The sequence below is a fragment of the Bos mutus genome, chromosome 1 (genome assembly GCF_027580195.1).
Source record: "Bos mutus isolate GX-2022 chromosome 1, NWIPB_WYAK_1.1, whole genome shotgun sequence".
In the NCBI taxonomy this organism is placed as follows: domain Eukaryota; kingdom Metazoa; phylum Chordata; class Mammalia; order Artiodactyla; family Bovidae; genus Bos; species Bos mutus.
The window spans coordinates 67,368,800-67,369,837 of record NC_091617.1 but is presented as its reverse complement, the minus strand read 5'-3'; positions in this window follow the sequence as shown (position 1 = coordinate 67,369,837).

Below are 1,038 nucleotides of genomic sequence, written 5' to 3'. Positions count from 1 at the left end.
ACTCAGAAGATCTTATCATTATAGTATTGTCCTTTCACAGAAGAATTTGAGGTAGAAATGTATGACTTAGAACCTCCATTTCTACTTCTACAAAACAAAGGATTTTTAATAGATGGTATCTGGTTGTAGATTCTTATGCAGAAAATTGAGTTTACTGAATTTGTAAATCAAGGGTTTTACATATGCTGCTGCTGCTAAGTCACTTCAGTCGTGTCCAACTCTGTGCGACCCCACAGACAGCAGCCCACCAGGCTCCCCCGTGCCTGGGATTCTCCAGGCAAGAACAATGGAGTGGGTTGCCATTTCCTTCTCCAATGCAGGAAAGTGAAAAGTGAAAGTGAAGTTGCTCAGTCGTGTCCAACCCTCAGTGACCCCACGGACTGCAGCCTACCAGGCTCCTCCATCCATGGGATTTTCCAGGCCAGAGTACTGGAGTAGGGTGCCATTGCCTTCTCTGTCTGGTTCCTATGAAGCTGCCTTAAAACTTTCAACAAACCACCAAACCTCCCTGACTCTCAGATTTCTTATAACAAAATAATTTAGATGCCCCTAAGGCCCTTTGTGATCTGAAATTCTATGATTTATATATTGTACCACGTGTTCCCTATTTCCCATGTCTAATTCATTGAAAACACACCTCAGTCCTAGCTCCTTGTAAGTGCCCAATAAGGAGAGATTATTTGTTCAAGTCTGTGAATTTTCCAAGTTTTAATCTCTTGTATCACTAAAGTAATGTTCTGCTTTTATATAAGGTAGATTTTGAGTGTTGATTTGATCCATTTTACTAATGTTAATTGAGCACTTTACCACAAGCCAGGTACGGTTTTAGTTGCTCAGAATGGGAAGTGTTTAAGGAGAGCTGTATCAGCCTCTGAGGACTGGAGTATTTGGGATCCACAAGTCAGGCTGGGAGGTGGGCTGGTGGTTGTATGCCTGGGTCTTTGTCTCTAATTTGCCCTGACCTCTGGGCTTTCTTTTCCTCATCTATAAATAAAGAGCTTGGACCGATGACTCTGAAGCCTCTTCCTGCTCTAAAAT